This window comes from Grammomys surdaster, unplaced genomic scaffold, assembly GCF_004785775.1.
Source record: "Grammomys surdaster isolate TR1022 unplaced genomic scaffold, NIH_TR_1.0 314, whole genome shotgun sequence".
In the NCBI taxonomy this organism is placed as follows: Eukaryota; Metazoa; Chordata; class Mammalia; order Rodentia; family Muridae; genus Grammomys; species Grammomys surdaster.
The window spans coordinates 713,834-731,478 of record NW_021604733.1 but is presented as its reverse complement, the minus strand read 5'-3'; the positions used below and the strand labels follow the sequence as shown (position 1 = coordinate 731,478).

The following is a 17,645-nucleotide window of genomic DNA, read 5'->3' as shown; positions in this document are numbered from 1 at the left end:
GTGGCCTGGGCAGAGGAAAGCTCAGCTCCTGGGCTTCACCCCTCCCCGCTCTGCTTCTGTCTTGTCTGCACCCCAGGCTTGGGACTTCTCCTAGTACCACATTCTACAATGTCACCTCTCAATACAGCAGTTGCCAAGGTGTCTGTATTTTCTAAGAGAGGGTCTTCGTTAATTTCTTTTTCTTTCTTTTCTCTTTATTTCCCCCTACAGTCAGTCTGGCTACATACATTTTCTCAGTATGCTCTTCATTGGATATGTCTTACCATACAAGTTAATATTTTTTAACCATTTTTTCCTGAACTGTGGTACTGACAGAGGCTTTGGAAGTCATCCAGCCCTAAGCCCCATCTGACAAATGAGGAGGCCGAAAGCTAGAGAGAAAACCTTCCCTATGCCAAGTCGAAGCCAGGCATTAGCAGGGAGGGGGTCATTCTGACAGCCCGTAAAGTCTTGAGGACTCCCAAACCACCGCACAACTATTTTAACAAAGGCCCAGAACAAGCACACACCAATCAGCGACATGCAAAGGAGATGCCACCAGTACACTAGCCTGGCCACGCAAGCCTGCAGAGCAAGCCCTCAGGCAAGCTGCGGAGATTTTAAATAATTCAATGCAACCATCATTCTATAGAGGAGCAAGTGAGGACTGTTCTAGCACACATCTGGGCATCCACTGTGCTCCTGGCTCTATGCCAGTAAGAGCATCAAGCAAGAGACATCTACAGGGTTCCAGCTTCAGAGACCCACTGCCCTAGGACAAGTAAGTAAACAGTTGGGCTCTCTAGAGGGGCATAGAGAATAGTACCACAGACCAGATAACACTGGCCTGAAAGAATGGGTGAGATTTTTTTTTTCCAGAAGCTTCCAGATCAGTAGCTCTCCTGGAGCCATTTTCAGAATCACACTCCACCATCTATCCATCCAAGCTATATACGTCCACAGCCATCCTGCCCGAGGTCCCCTCATACTACTACCCCTAATCACGGAAGACCGTAGAGCACATGGCATGTATGTACCATGTGATATTATGGCCCAAAGGCTGAACCAGTGCCGAGACTAGGTGATGATGGTGACGACAATGATAATGATGATGGTGATGATGGCAGAGATGGTGGTGACTGTGATAATGGTGGTGACAGTGGTGATGGTAATCATAACGGTGACTACGGTGATAGCGACCAGTGATGACTGACAGCTATGGTGATGACTGACGTTGATAGTGACCCTGGTGACACGGTTTTCCTAGGGAGCCAGTACTTCCCCAAAACAAGCTATGGGAGGGAGCTACAGGCTACAGGAACCCCTTATATTTATTACCTTGGGGGTGGGAGTTTCCCTGGCTGAGAGGCCCTGGAATTCCTCGCCTGTGCTTTACTTCCCCTGGCCCAGTCTCGCTAACATTCCCAAACCACAGGTTCTCAGTTGACAGTGAGGCTAGGGGACCATCAGGGCACACTATTTTAGATTCAGCAACAGAATGGCATTAGGTACAGATGGGGTAAGAATAGCAATCCTTCATCCGTCCTTTCAAGATGAAGGCAGTGGCATCCTTCAGACAGGCCAGAGTTCTGACATGGGTGTGTCCCAGAAAGGCTTGTTACTAACTTCACTGAAACCAAGGCAGCAGCCATGGGTCATAAACCACGCCTAGAGGCCGTGGCTGTGTCACTGTCCAGGCTGTGCCACCAAATATGGGACCCACGTGGACACTGTGGAAGGGTTTTTAACAAAGTGTGTATCCAGCTACATTTGGGCCGGGGTTGTGTGGGAGAGCTCTGCTTGGACCCCAGGCTGGACAGCATTCAGTTGGCCAGGAGCATCTGTTAACAGTCCCACATGGTAAATAGAAAAGAAAACAACACAACACAACACAAAAAACCTACACAATCCTGGAAATGATTGGCTTTTAAGAGGTTCCCAGTTTCCCCCCAAAAAATGAATTAGAGGGAGGCAAATGGAAAATGTAGAAGTGACAGGGAGGGGTGAGGACTGCCATCGGCTCTGCTTCCAGGAAGCATCCTTAAGTGCTGAGAGGAAGCGGAGAGCTGAGCACTCCCTTGCTGGAGGAGGAATGTGGTATGATTCGTGAGCACACTGCTCCGGGGCTGACTGGGAACGTTCCCTGAAGTTCTCCTCAGCCTGAGAAGACACCAGCATCCAGATGCTGTACGTGCTTTCCAAGTACTCCCTGGGGGACGGGGCAGGGAGCCCAGCCTCATCGGGTCTGAGAAGCACTATGCAGAGTAATCTGGGCAGCCCCCAATATTAGGGTCTCTTCTGGGCAATAAGGAAACCTGAGAAGAGTCTTTCAGAAATCATGAGAAGGCCCAAAATGATAGTCTTCTGAACTCCAGACCCAGACCCTTCCGGGCTCCATTCCAGTAGCTTTCACTCACAGATCTGCCAGTCCCTTCAGCCTGCTTTGAAAAGGATTACCTAATGGCATGGAGGTGATACTGTTCAAGGAGGTCTAACCAGTGACTGTGATCACAGACTTGTCACCTTTCCTCTGAAGGTCCAGGTGGGCCCAGAACCCTCTCAGATAATACATCAGAGAGCATGGACTATGACAGTCCCCACGCACACCTTCTACCAAGCTCTTTTGTAAATGGAAGAAAAGAAGACATCATCATGTTCTACCATGAGAATTGCCTATGTTCTGGAGACCTGAAGTCTGAGCACTGTCTACACGAGATACATGGGCCACTTTGTGCCTCTGCTGGTGCACCTGCCAAAAAGGGCATCTTCCTCCACTAGCTGCCTTAGTACCCCAAGTACAAGGAGAACAGTACTTCTGAAATGCACAAAGCATCAAAACACACCTTGACACTCAGCCTCGCCCTCTCCCCAAAGATGCCCACCCTCGCCACTTACTCCCAAGAGAACTCTCTACATGTGGGTGATCCAGCTGCTTCTGCCAGCTGAACCAGACATAGACGAAGACACACCGTCTACCACTCTTGCCCTGAAAGGTGCTACCTTACTTTAGGAAATGATGACAGGTCTGGTATAAGAAAAGCTGAGTATCTGCCCGGGTCAGGCAATACTGAGCACCCAGGGACAACCAAAGCGGGGCAAACGGCCCGGCTCAGTTCCTGGCTCTTCAGTTTCCAGTGCAGAGAGTCTTAGGCTATTATTTCTCTCTGGGCCTCCTCAGCTTTTACATCTAAAAGACAAGTTTGATGCTATTTGTTTCCCAAGTTCATCATGAAGTTAAGATGGCGCAAGTAACAAAGCCCCCATCACCTGAAGCACACACAACTTCAATGCTCTGCTAGGTATTGGATAGTTAGATAGAAAGAATCATGACGAAAGCAACTCCAGTCAGCCCAGCTAATATTCTCTGAGTAAACCTTGGGACCAGCACTATGCTAGGTACAGGCCGGGGAAACCAGTAAGAGTTTACCATGGGGAAGTGACACGAACAAATGCCCAGTTCTTTCCATCAACGTGAAGGTGAAAAGCTAATTCTACCTGGTAGACTCCAAGATGAATCCAAAGAAGATATCCCTTGACTCAAACCTAGGAAGGGGAAAGAAAGAGAAGGTAAGTCATAGAATCTGACGACAAGTGGCTGTGTGGGATGGAGCTTAGGACAGTGGGTGACTGCATGTGAAGATGAAGCTTCATTCAGAAAGATTCAAGGAGCCTTTGCCAGACGATGGCCATGGTTATATAACAATGAACTGACAGAAACAAACAAATAAACTGAACTTTACACTCAAAATGGGTATAACTCTATCTGAGCTACAGTATATCATCATAGAGGTAGGAATCTTGTAGTCATAAAATTCTAGAGGGGGCTGGAGAGATGGCTCAGCAGTTAAGAGCACTAACTGCTCTTCCAGAGGTCCTGAGTTCAATTCCCAGCAACCACATGGTGGCTCGCAACCATCTGTAATGAGATCTGATGCCCTCTTCTGGTGTGTCTGAAGACAGCTACAGTGTACTCATATAAATAAAAATAAATAAATCTTTAAAAAAATATGAATAAATAAAATTCTGGAGGAAGAGGATAGAGAGAGATATCCCTACATCCCTCTCTCAAGTATCCACTTAGAGGGGATTTCCCCCAGAAGCCCCCTTGCTCCTAGCCTGGACAGGGGACTCCCCTTCATAGATCCCTTGAGCTCCAAAGGCTTTCTGATGACTTCCCTACCCCATCCTCAGCTCAAGCCCTTAAATTTTAGACTAACAGTAGAAAAGCCCAGGTCCAGCTTGCCCAGAGCCTGACTGGGAGATACTCACAGGAGGTGTGGGAAATAGCTCTCAATGAGAGAGGTCAAACCTGAGTACAAAGGAACAAGGTGACCAAATGTGCATCTTCTACACTGAATTGCTGGTGGCAGGGCTGCAGTGCTGGAACCAGAAGCCAAGCTACATGTTTCTGACTGGAGAGAACAGGCCAGCCCTTCAGATTCACTTTGAACATTCACCAGGTGCAATAAGGGACAGAAAATGAGACCCAGAGTTTTCACAAGTGAGGAGGAGGACATTGTCTAGACGTGACAGGTAGAAGATGTGACCAACACAGAGAGATTTTGGATCTGCTGGGACGGGTATCATGAACCCCATATCTCATCTCAGAACATGGGGCCAGGGCTGCAGCCAAGGAGGTGACACAGGTGTGTGTCACCAACAGTTTGGGGGACCTGGCAGGTGTACTGGCTATACTACTACTGCTCCTGAGGAACTGACTCAGACAGACCTAGAGCAATGGGTGATTTCAATGGAGACTCAACTGAAGAAAATCCATGAAGGCTGGGCAAGTTGACCCTCCCTCCCCAACTCGCTTCCATTTTAAATTTAACTGGCAGTCCTAGGGGGTTGAGCCTGGAGCCTCATGCATGCCAGGCAAATGATCTAACACAGAGCTACGGCCCCACCCGTTTCTTCCTTTCTTTAGGATTACAGGATCTTCACCATGGTGTGGTTACCAATCTTGAGCTTTCTTAGTCATAGGCCCATTGCTGGCTCCTGGAGAACTCTCGGGACTGGGGACGAGCAGAGCTGAGCTGGCACCTCCACCCCCAGGCTCCTGGCTGCTTGCCAACTTAGGCTGTACCTAAAACACCACAAAGAAACAGATACAGTACAAGAAGAGGATTCGAGGTTCGCAATACCAGGGTGTGTTGGGTTTGTTAAGGTAAAGGAAAAGAACTCTAGCCGGGCGGTGGTGGCGCACGCCTTTAATCCCAGCACTTGGGAGGCAGAGGCAGGCGGATTTCTGGGTTCGAGAGTTCGAGGCTAGCCTGGTCTACAGAGTTCCAGGACAGCCAGGGCTACACAGAGAAACCCTGTCTCGAAAAACCAAAAAAAAAAAAAAAAAAAAAAGAACTCTAAGAAGCCCCATCTCTTGCCCTCAGGTGGCAGGAGAAGGAGAGCCTGGGAGAAGGGAAGCTTCAGTTAGTCATGGCTCATAAATGCAGAGGTGTAAAGCTTAGCCTTGGAAATTTATTTTTAGTTGGATCTACATGGTCAAGGTAGGGTTCTCGTGTGTGTGTGTGTGTGTGTGTGTGTAATTTCTTTAGACTCACACTTTGCTCAACAGCACCTAAGAAATGTCCCACCCGTCTAACTATATTGATTATCTGAAGTTATATATTACAACCTGCTCCATGAGAGCCTGGCCTGCCAATTTTTGTTCTTTGGTAAAAAATGATTTGAAGGGGCTGGAGAGATGGCTCAGCGGTTAAGAGCACTGACTGCTCTTCCAGAGGTCCTGAGTTCAGTTCCCAGCAGCCGCATAGTGACTCACAACCATCTGTAATAAGATCCGATGCCCTCTTCTGGTGTGTCTGAAGACAGCTACAGTGTGCTCATATAAATAAATAAATCTTTTAAAAAAAATGATTTGAAGTGAATATTGTTCTTCTCCTACACAGAGCAAAGGGCATGAAGGGAGCCCCTCAGCCCATCCTGATGTCTCCATATATTACAGCCTCCACAGACTAAGAACTCAACCCCAAAAGAGCTAGCTACACAGCTACCCTGGAGAAGCCTCAAAGACTGTAGGTTAGAGTGGGGAGCCTCAGAGCAGTGCACAGTTAAACTCTCTGTCAGCTCACCCTAACTCTCTGTCAGCTCACCCTAACTCTCTGTCAGCTCACCCTAACTCTATCTGGGCCTTCCAGTGCCAAGCACAATAACATCAGGCCCTGACAAACACTCAAAAAACATACATAATCCCCCAACAAGCCTGGGCCAGCATTCTCACACATCAAACAAGCATGGTTTGAGATTTGCTGGAATGCAACTGGTCTAATACAAACTGGATCCCAACCTAGCTTAACTTTCAATCCCAAATAAAAGCTGGGGCTCCCCACGAGGGTCTAGGATTATCGATGGGTTGTGGGTAAACCCAGAGTTCCACCATTTATAAGGGACAATCTAAAGTCTTAGAATGAGTTTGAGAGGAAGGCATATGTAAGTATCCTGCTGTCTGGTCAGTGTGGAACTGGATGTGAAAGGCAACCCTTGGATTCTGAGCACTGAGCTCCTAGGATAAGAGGTGCAGGGAGACCACCTAGCAGAAGAATACAGCCCTCTGTTAAAAAAAAAAAATGGAGCTTGCCCAGCAAGGGACCCTGAACCTATTCCTTTTCCTGCATGTAAATTTCTAATTCTGCATAGCCTTGTGGTCAGAGAGAGGCTAATCAAAGTCTAAAACAATTCTCTCTCTCTCTCTCTCTCTCTCTCTCTCTCTCTCTCTCTCTCTCTCCCTTACTCCCTCCTTCCCTCCCTCCCTCTCTCCATCCCTCCCCCTCCCTCTCTTCCTCCCCTCTCAGCACACTGTTGGCTGTGTATGTGGCCAGAGTTTGGGCAAACCCCTGATCATCTGGCCCGTCCACCTGCTCTAGTCTCTCCACAAGCTAACAGCCTCCCAGACATCCATTCCCATAATAGTCATGGCTCCTGGCCTATTATGACACATTTACAGCTATGTTCCACCTAGGGAACAGTGTCAAAGTAGGGCTCAAAGGAGTAGGTAAGGCTAGGCTGTGGCACCACATCCTCCTACAGGGAGAGGCACTGCCCCTGGGCCTTCCCATTGGCACATTATCCAATAAAACCTCAAGAGCGTGGTAATTACAGGCACTTTCAAAAGTGAAACAGAAATAGATCGAAGGCCAAAATACTGGTTTGCTTGAGACAAAGGGCTGGCATTAGGAAAGCAAAACAAAACAAGATAGCTTTTTGGTCCGTCTTCTGAGCTGAGAAAGCCAGACCTCTTTTTAAAAACGATTATTGAATCTGATTTGGGGAAGATAAGATTCCAATCAAAAGCCCTTTCTCTTTAGGATATAAATCATTTGATAAGACTGAGAACAGGTGGCTTTCTAAGTGAGTCCCTGACATCAGGATTTAAAAATCAGCTTATGACATCCCTGGATGGCCATCATCTCAAAGACCTCAGGGCTCCGGAGACAAATCAAAGGACCCAAACCGAAGGTTTCTGCTCCAAACACCCGCTAGACCTTCCAGCTTCTTACAGAGCACAAGTAGGGAGCACGACGAGCATGCAGGACTCTGGAACATATCCCATACAAAGGCAGGTGGCAGGCATCCCCACCAGTGCTCCATTTTGAGAGCCTTGCTTAAAGGCTGCTTTTAAACTGGGAAGGATCTTGAGAACAACAAGGTAGGGAAGGGAAGTAATCAAGTGATGTGACAGGTGCCCGGCTGCAGCCCCATCCCGCCCCTCTGGCTGGCGCAGTGCAAATACTGAAGTGCGGGAGGCTGAACTGCCAAGATCAGTATGCATATTCAGGGCAGCGCAGTTTTATCAGGTTTCAATACTAAATATATTTGCTTTTTAAATCAAGGGGTGGAATTGGAAGGAGGGTACCACCCGGACCTCATCCTCCTGCATCAGGCTGACTGCAGGGGAGCCAAGGCAGGCGGGGCTTGGGGGTGGGGGTGGAGGGTGTCTAACAGGATTTAGAGTCCTGGCGAACACCCTCTTCTGGGTGGACTTGCTAATGGTTATAACAGAGGATGGCTTCCTGAATGACCAGGCCAGGAGAAAGGCTCCAGGTACCCCAGACTGCGAGTCTACAGAGACCCGCCACTTTCTCACCGCAACTCTAATTCCAGATCGGCATCCTCCAGGCACTTGTTGAACAAAAGGGCTCGCGAGTCTGGAGTCGCAGCCTTCCGGAACGCTGCCCAGGCGCAGGAGCCTTCCGGGCTAGCGCCCTGCGCTGCGGGCTCCCGCACACCCGAAGGCCGCGTCACGCAGCTAGTAAGGTGTGGAGAGGAGGCATAGCACCCAGCCGCCTAAACTTTCTCAATTTCCAAGCTTTCCCTGTGAAGTTGGATCCAGAAAGGAGGCACAAACCACCGTATAGGAGGGAATGAGAGCGTCATCCACAATAAAGGCAAAACAGATTTCTTTTTAATGAGATGAGAATCCAATGAACAGCACCTACTGTATGCAAGACTCTGGGCCGAGAAGTGCGTTCTCACACTGTCAAGACAGCCCCAGAGGGGCCGCCCTCATTTGATACAGACGCAAACTGCGACCCAAGAAGGTGGCCTGTCTCTTGCTCAGGTCTCAGGGCGGGTCACAGCGAGGCCAGGGCTGGGTTGGTCTTCCCCACTGCTCAAGAGCTGATCACTGCCAAGGGGGTCCCCATCCCTCTTCGAAGCTCACAATTATCCACGTGGACCTTGTGGATCTGCACCCCGTGGGGGGGGGGGGATCAACGCCCGCTGTTCACCAGGCAGGCACTTTGCCTGTCGGGTCCTAGTCGTACCCTCAGGTTCCTGAGCTACGCACTGCATGGAGCGACACCAACCAGGGGCTCAGCTTGCTGGGGCAGACTACCCACGCCCACCCCGCCACCCCCACTCTGCGCGCAGCGGCTACCCCTCAACCCTCGCCAGCACTAGTCCCCACCGGCAACTGTGCCCCGACACACAATTCCACAAAGGTAGTCTGAAAAGTGCACATCCCATCGAGCACAACGATCCCCACGAGGACACGCCATTCTAGAGCCACGCCACCGTCCGCGGTCAGCTGCAAGCCCACTACGCAGAGAAACAGGCACCATCAGTACCGGCGCACACACACCCGCGCACTCGCACAGCCGGGTCGCAGCGAGTGGGTCACACACGCTCCCTCCACGCAGCCCCGCAGTCCCGCAGCCTCCCCTTCCTTACCGGCTCCGGAGCTGGACGCGGTCCGCTGGCTTCTCGAGCCCAAGTTCGGAGGTGGCCGAGGCTGGGGAGGTGACCGAGAGCGCGGGCGTCTGTGCGCCCGCGGCTGCCGCGTCTGCTCTACGACCTTCGCCGCTCCGAGAGACAAAAGGATCCGCCGGCCCAGGAGAGAGCGAGGTGTCGGCGACCGCCGCTCTGCAGGTCCACCACCCGCAGCCGCCACCAGCCCGGGAAGGAAGGGAAGAGAAGGCGGGACCCGGAGGCGGAGGCCGGGGCGGGGCGCAACGCAAAGGCGGGCACTCAAGTTTCCAACGGACCCGCCTCCTGCTTCGACCACGCCCCCAGTCTTAGCCCCGCCTCAGCCGCAGTCTGGTCACGCCCCCGCCCTGTGCCACACCCACTGCTGGACCCTCGGTGCGCCAACCCTGGTCCATATATCACCCTGACCACTTGCAGATTCTCTGCGCAGCAGAGACTCCTCTCGGTGTTAAGGCCACTAGGACTCGAGGGGAGGGGGGAAGGGAGTAAAAGGGGAGTAAGGAGTTCAGGGGAGGGGCCGAGCACTGGTTCCACCTCCCTAACCCTTGGCCTCTGGCCTGCGGGTGGGGAGAGGCCGAGAGGCGGTGCCTAGAGGGGCCGGCCTTACGCAAGCGCCCCCCCACCCCGCCCCCACCCTGCCCCCGGCCCCCCCACCCCCGCCGTACTTGGAAGGAAGTGCAGTCCTAGTGGCCAGGGAAGTGGAAAAGAGGCTTGAGTCGCCCTAGGCACACCAGGACCTTCTGGGATGCCTGCAAGGCTCTCCTCCCTCTCCACACCAGTCCCGTGTGCACTTGTCTCACACTTTCCGGAGCCTGGTTTAAGGAAAGAGCTTGGCCTGGAGGCCAAGTTCCAGCTGGAAAACCTGTGTTCCAGCTGTAGTTACTTCTGCTAACTCTTCCAGCCATCTTGCCAAGAAAGCCTTAGATTTCCTCAGCCTCAGTTTCCCCACCTATAAACTGCACAACGAGGAGGTCCAGGATCCTTCTTGGGGTCTTTGCCTCCCTGACATTCAGTATGGTTTCAGTTTCCTGATGAGGAGGGCGGGCTTGGTTGACATCTCCCATAATAGGGACATCTGGCCTGCTGGGTCCCAGTGGTGCTTCCTTCAGACTCCCAGCATACTCTGGCAGATCGCACCTGCCATGCCCACCCACTGCAAATATCCCAGAAGACAGGTAACCACAGAAACGGCTCATATGAGGAGCTGGGCGAGCCTGTTGTGCAGAGATGAAACTGTCTCTCTGGCGTCTCTAGGGAAAAACTCAAATCCCTCCTTCAAATCCTCCTCCACAAAAACATGTGAGTGAACTCCTACTATTCAGGAGGCTGCCAGGGGAACCGGTAGTAGCGCAGCTCGAAGGTGGAGGGCAGCCCTGGGGCCTTCTCCATTCCTCTCTGCTTCTGGTACAGAAAGGCAAATCTGAACTCAGAGGACTCAAGGGAATGAGGGCTGCAGGGCACCTATCTGATTGATTTAGAGGGCTAGGGTTTGCATCTCTCTGGCCATGATGGCTTCCTTCTCAGTAAAGACCCTATCAAAGGTCAGTCTGCCCTTTTTGTAGCACACCACTGCACAGGTAATCTAGGGTTACAGGTAGGAGGGTCCCAGAAAGTGGATGACTGAGGCAGAAGCCTTCAGACAAACTGTCAGCTAAGGCAGGTTGCTTTGTACTGTGGTCCCCTGTTCATTCTCATGCAACACGAAAGAGAGAGGCCTCACTCAGACACTCAGAAACCCACTGGCTTCTATCTAGTGACCTCAGCAGAACCTCAGGTCTTTGCAGGCCACCACTGGTTCTCAGCATCCACTAAAAAAAAAAAAACAAACAACTAAGATAGCAGAAGTGGTACCTAAGGGAGGTCTTTTAGGAGCCTGGCCTGGAAGTAGTCTGAGTCATCCCTGCCCACACTCATGGTCCAGAATTAGTCATATGAACCTACTCGGTTGTAAGGGGCTCTGGGAGTTATGGCTTTATTGGATGCTTGCACACACACTAAGCAAATAAATATAATTTTACATTAAATAAAAGCTTACTTCTTAGTACTTTAAGAAACCTGAGGGTAGCTGTGTGGAGTAGCACACACTTTTAATGCCAGCACCAGGCTACATAGTGAGTTCCAGGTCAGCCAGAGCTACATAATGAGACCCAGTCTTGAAGAAAGAAAGAAAGAAAGAAAGAAAGAAAGAAAGAAAGAAAGAAAGTTAGTTCGGTCTTTCGGTCTGCATCTTACCTGGGAGACTTTCAAATCAACATGGTTCCTGGTCATAGTCCTTTGCTATGACCAGAGTCTCTACAGCCTCTTCATTTTTTATCATGTTTTATTGACAGTTATAGAGTAGAGACAGCCTGCCAGGATTGGAGTAGGTGAGGCTCCACCCTGTTGATGTTGCCTACCCTTCCCTTGACCCCAGAATCGGGCAGAGAAAATGGCCAGAGCACTTCCTATCAGCACCAGGGGTGACACCCAAGGAAGTGCCCAAGAAGGGGAGAGTGTGGGAGTGATTGTATTCCTCCAGCTAGCAAAGTTACTAGCTCCCCCCTCACATCCTTAGATGGCTCAGGTCTTAGGATCTTAGGTCACAGAGTCCATCACTGAGACACACTATGTACGTGACTTCTCTTGAAACATGGATGTGGCTTGTGCCTCATGCCATCACTGTGATGGCATCACTGTGATTCAGAGGTAGAACCTTGCAAGCTCCAAGAGATCAAGATAAACTAGAGTGACCTCAAGCTGCTGGCAGCTGTGGACTGGATTGTGTATATGTCCCTGCCTCAGACATTAGAGCACTGGGTCCCTAGTGTTATGAATTTGGAGACAATGATTTTAGAACTGATACACAGAAAAGTTTGTTAGATGTAGCTCAGCAGTTCTGCTTTGTGACAGGTAGGCCCAGTCACTCTGGGCCTGTGACAAGTAGCTTATCATGACAGGAGCTGAGATGTAACAAACTGCCTATTAAGGAAAGTGAAGGGGAAGACAGGCTCCCACAGTCCCCTTTAGGGATACTCAAATGTGACTTAAAGACCTTTAGTAGGTCCTAGGTCTTAAAGCCCTACCATCTCACAGTAACACCAATCTGGGGACCAAGCAGTTAGTACATGGACCTTTGTGGGTCATTCTAGAGCTAAATAGTCTGAAGAAATCATTAAAGTTGAATGCATCAAAAGGCTAGGCCTCAGGATTGGTGGTCTTTGAAGAAATGAGAAATCAATCCCTCTCTGCGTGCACAGGCACCAAGAAAATGCTTTGTGGAAATCCAGCAAGAAGACTAAAGCTAGGAAGGAAGCTCAGCTCTGAACCTGCCAGGACCTTGATCTTGGGCACCCTAACTCTGGAGCAATATATATAAAGTTGTTTGAGTCATCTAGGATGTGGCTTTTAAACAAACATGGCTTCTATTTTATGTATAATAGGTGTTTTATCTGAATTTATGTTGGTGCACATCATGTGTACAGTACTCATCCAGGAGAGCTGGATCCCCAGGAACTGGAGATACAGCTGGTTGTGAGCTGCCACACGGGTGCTAGGAAGTGAACCCTGGTCCTCCGCGAGAGCAGCCAGTACTGTTTCCCCTGAGCTATCTCTCCAGCACTCATCTGTGGTATTTTTGTCTCAGCAACATAAGTAGAAGACACGAGACGTGCTCCTTGCTCTTTTCCCTAACCTCTCCTTGGTCGCGAGGCTAGTGTCCCAGAAACCTGCCCGTGGCTTTAAGGAGGAGCCACCTTGCATCTTTTGAGGCCCTCTAACTTACCTTGAATGCTGAGGCACCAGGAACAAAGAAGTGGGGCTTTTAGGACTCCAAGACGACAATATCACATGAGGTGACTGAGAGATATAAATAATACCCTCTTTTGTATCTTCTTATCCACTACCTGTCTTTGACAGGTCTGGAGCATTCTCTATAGGCACAATAGCTTTGACCACTGTTCTAAGCTGAGCCCTGATACAAAATTTAAGTTTCCAGCTTCCTTTAAAACAAAAACAAAAACATTTGTTTTTTTTTTTGGGGGGGGGGTCATACATGTGCCATGGCGGTCATGTATGGAGATCAGAAGACAGCTCGCAGGAGTCAGTTCTTTCATTTTACCATGTGGGTTCTAGGGCTTGAACTCAGAATCATCAGGTTTGGGTAAAGCTCCTTTACCCACTGTGACATCTTGCCAGTCTCTAGGTCTTAATGTCTAAGATGTGGATATTAATTATTTTAAACAGTTGATGAATATGCAGGGTCTACAGCATGGTAGGTGCTCAGGAAATTATAGGCACATTTCTTTCATTTTTATTGTCCTCTTCCTCCTCCTTTGTTCCTTCCCTTCTCCATCAGAGCTGACCATGCAGCATATATATAGAAAAACCTGGGTGCTGGTCCCAGCTGCGCCATGTTTGGTCAGTGTCACAGAACAAAACTCTAACTGCTCTGCACCTCTCTCAGGGTACTCTGACATCAGGTGACCAGAGGTTGGTAGGTTCAAACACATTAAGAGGTAGAAAGTGGCCTTATAAACTGTCAAGCGTACTTGAGCCATTGCAAATGTTGTTCTTGGAGGACTCGCTCCACCATCCCAAGTTGGATTACCGGTCTGTGTTCCTGTGGATTGGCACAGCTGGATGGAGCAGAAGACCACAGCCTGGCAGGTTCTAAACACAAAAGGCAGAAGTCCCAGCCTGAGGCTCTGCACAGCACACTGATGGCTTTTCCATCTCTGTGAAGAATAAGAGAGTTCGTCTAGGTTCTGTGTGATTGCAGATCTCTCATGAACAAGGTAAATTCCAAAGTCAAATACAAACAACAGCCTTGACCATTGTTCTAAACCAGTGTAAACTGGGAAAGACTGCTTACCTGTCCAGCTTTGCTCTCTACAGGGGTCCTGAAAACTATCTCAGTGCACACCTCACACAGGGATTGGGTTTTTTTTTCTTCTTCCAGTTTTAAAAGTTATTTTATTATTTTATGGGTATGGATGTTTTCCCTGCATATATGTCTGTGCACCACGTGCATGCCAGGTACTCCTTTGGAAACCAGAAGAGGACATTAGCCCCTAGAGTCATAGACAATTGTGAAGCACTATGTTGGTACTGGGAATCACTCCTTGGTCTTCTGCAAGAGTAGCCAGTGCTCCTAACCACTGAGTCACTGAGTCACTGAGTAAGAGCTTCCAGTCCCTGTTTTGTGTGTGTGTGTGTGTGTGTGTGTGTGTGTGTGTGTGTGCGCGCGCGCGCTCACGCGCGCGCTTTGGTTTTGTTTTTTTAGAGAATATTTCACTATGTAGTCCTGGCTAACTTGGAGCACTCTATGTGGGGGCCAGGCTGGCTTCAAACTCACAGAGATCTACATGCCTCTGCCTCTCCAGCACTAGAATTTTAGATGCACACCACCAGACACAATTAGTGAGCCAGAGATTGAGCCAGCAAGCAGTGTTTCCATGGCAGGCAGAATTCCTCCACAGTTTCTACCTCAGGCTCCTGCTGAGGTTCCTGTCCTGACTTCCCTCCATAATGAACTCTAACACGGAAGCACAGAGAAATAAGCTCTTTTCTTTCCTAAGTTGCTTTTGGTCAGACTATTTGACCACAGCAGCAGAGAATGGAGACCAAAACACATGGATTCTACCGATCTGAATTCAGGTCTTCATGCTTGTCTGGTAATTGTTTTGTGCACTGAGTCATCTCCCCAGCTCCTGGGATCAATTTTAACAGTGTATTTTACTTAATCCTATATGTATGTGAAAATCAATGTGAAAATCACGTATTCCCTTTCCATATTAACTTTGAAATTGAGTGTATTTGCATTGACCATAACCCCAATGACCAGTCAATAACCATGTGTTTGTGGTTGTCCCAGTGGACAGCAAGACGGTAGAGATACAATGCAATGAAACCCAGGCTTCAGTACTCAGAAGAATCCATAAAGGGTCTGTGAGAATGCTGGCTGATGGGCCACAGGTCCAGTGTTTTTAGTGAAGCAAGTCTCAGGCACTGCCTGAAAAGGTGCATTTCTGATTAGTGTCTAGATGAGGGATCTCAACCTTCCTAGTGCTGTGACCCTTTAATACAGTTCTTCATATAAAATTATTTCTCTGCTATTTCATAGCTATAATTTTGCTACTGTCATGAATTATAATGTACATATCTGATATACAGGATATCTGATATGTGACCCCCCTCTTGGGGGGTCAAGACCCACAAGTTGAGAACCACTGGCCTAGCTGCTGCTGCTGCTGTAGGCTCAGAGACATCACGTTAAGAACCACTTGTCACGTATTCCTCCAAGGCAATGGGTAAACGTGCTTTCTAGTTTCCATATAGAAGAGCGACATCATCACTACAAAGCTACAATAATCAAGGCAGCATGGTCCTGGCATCAACATCACCATCTGGATGGACAGGATAAAACTGAAAGTCCAGAAATAAATCCTCACACATTGTCAAGTGACTCTTGTCAAGACTATGAAGATAATTCAACAGGAGAAAGACTCGTGTGTTTTCAACAAATGCTGCTAGGGTACCTGGAAGACCAGAGAGATATATAAAGCTGGGAGCTTGGCATGGTGGCACATCCCTGTAATCCCAGCACTCAGGAGGAGAAGTAGATGGATCAGAAGTTCAAGGTCATCCTCAGCTACACAGTAAGTTTTAGGCAAGCCTGGACTACATGAGACCTGTCTCAAAAATATATCTAGTAATCAAGCAAACAAATACAGAAAAAAAGAAAAACAAATTTAGGCCTCTACCTCATACCCTATACAAAAGTAACTCAAACAGGATCGATGACCTATAAAACTCCTAGAAGTAGATATAAGTGAAGTATTCATGACTTCGGATTGAACAATAATTTCTTATTATATAAATGACCAATAAGTAATGACAAGAAACTTCAACACCATGGCACATCTGGGAAACATAAGTCAGAGACTCTACCTCCAGGAGGTGGAGGCGGGAACAATCAGGAGGTCTGGGTAATCCTTGGCTACACAAGGATTTTGAGGCCGGCCTGAGCTACAGAAGACTTTGTCTCAAAATAAACAAAAGAAAGCTAAAACACAAGCAATAATAATAATAATAATAAGAGTTTAAATTTTTAAAACTTCAAAGAATATAAAGGCAAATTTTCTGCACCTAACAGGATGGCTAGGACTATAAGATAAGGACCTAGGTGGCTAAGAAGATGAAAACTGGAAACTATTGCCAATGACAATACCACACAGTGTTGGTTGGTTGTGCAGAACAGTTTGATGGTTCAAAATATTAAGCATACAGGTCACAATATGACCGACTGGGCAGATCCACTGTGTATGGGGCAAGGTTCAGAAATAACAGAATGTGTATACAATCAGAAGAGGGCTCACTAAAAACACCAAGTCTATCTGCTAATGAACGTATTAAGAAAGTGTTGTCTACAAAGAGAGGATCATCAATTGACCAAAGAAAAAGAGAGATGAGATACTGCTACATGCTCTGAGATGTTGAACCTGAAAACCAGTATGACAAGTGAAAGCAGCCAGATACAAAGGACCATGTAGCCAGGCAGTGGTGGCACATGCTTTTAATCCTAGCGCTTAGAAGGCAGAGGCAAGAGAATCTCTAACTTTGAGGCCAGCCTGGTCTACAGAATGAGTTCCAGGATAGTCAGGGCTACACAGAGAAACCCTGTCTCAAAAAACCACACACACACACACACACACACACACACACACACAGACAGAGAGAGAGAGATAGAGAGCGAGAGCAAGAGCGGGAGCGAGAGCGAGAGAGCGAGAGAGCGAGAGAGCGAGAGAGCGAGAGAGAGAGAGAGAGAGAGAGAGAGAGAGAGAGAGAGAGAGAGAGAGAGAGAGAGCAAAAAAGCCATGTATTATATGGTCCATCTCTACATAATGCTTAATTTAAAAAAAGACACTCTACAGAGACTGACAATAGATTCCTGTCTGCAGGGGCCAACGGGAGAGGAGAGGAGAGGAGAGGAGAGGAGAGGAGAGGAGAAAGAGCTGATGGGTACAGGGTTTCTTCTTCGAATCAGGTAGTGATTCATACATTGTGTATCCACTAAAGCTTACTGAACTGTGTGCTACACGAATGAATAAGCTGGAAACATCAGAGAGGAAGGCATTTACCTCAAATCATAAATAATAAATGTTAAGTGGGAGGTAGGTCCTAGAATACAGACATCTAAGTAGATTTCCCCTGCCTCGCTTGGCCTGTGGGGATCCACTGTCATAAGTATCACAGGAAGCAACCTGAAAAGCCTCTTATGAAACAAAAAAGGAATGTCACAGAAGAAAACAAAAGTGCAAATGGGTAATAAACATATTCAAGAGGCTCAGCTTTGCATGGTGGTGATAGTGTATGCCTTTAATCCCAGCATTCCAGAGGTAGAGGCAGGTAGATCTTTGTGAGTTTGAGGCCAGCCTGGTCTACAGATTGAGTTCTAGGACAGCCAG

General features: G+C 48.5%; 1 protein-coding gene across 3 annotated transcripts in view; it reads right to left on the bottom strand.

The window, feature by feature from the left end:
- The window catches only part of Hpcal1 (hippocalcin like 1), a 104,301-nt gene extending 94,909 nt beyond the window's left edge, over positions 1–9,392 (bottom strand). The window contains exons 1-2 of one of the 3 annotated variants that reach the window (XM_028777775.1): positions 9,166–9,361; positions 3,475–3,522 (exon numbers count right to left, since the gene is read on the bottom strand). The gene's annotated coding sequence lies outside the window, so the exon portion shown is untranslated. Of the gene's footprint in view, positions 1–3,474; positions 3,523–9,165 lie in introns of all 3 variants that reach the window. The other 2 variants (XM_028777774.1, XM_028777773.1) reach the window with 2 other exon arrangements.
- Positions 9,393–17,645: the final 8,253 nt, after the last annotated feature.